Source organism: Lupinus angustifolius, chromosome LG07 (assembly GCF_001865875.1).
Source record: "Lupinus angustifolius cultivar Tanjil chromosome LG07, LupAngTanjil_v1.0, whole genome shotgun sequence".
Classification (NCBI taxonomy): domain Eukaryota; kingdom Viridiplantae; phylum Streptophyta; class Magnoliopsida; order Fabales; family Fabaceae; genus Lupinus; species Lupinus angustifolius.
The window spans coordinates 4,004,983-4,005,280 of NC_032015.1; positions in this window are offsets into that span (position 1 = coordinate 4,004,983).

Here is a 298-nt window from a genome sequence, read left to right on the forward strand (position 1 = left end):
CTCATCATATCCTCATCCTCATCCTCATTCTACTCGTTATACTATCCTCGTCCTCATCCTCATCCAGTCCTAATTATCATTCTCGTCCTCATCCTATCTTCCTCCTTATCCTCATCCTCTTCCTTATCCTTATCCTCATCCTCATCGTTATCCTATCCTCATCCTCATCCTCATCCTCATCCTCATCCTATCTTCTTCCTTATCCTCATCCTCATCCACATCCTATCCTCATGCTCATTCTCGTACTAATCCTATCCTCGTCCTCATCCTCATCCTCGTCCTCATCCTCATTCTCGTC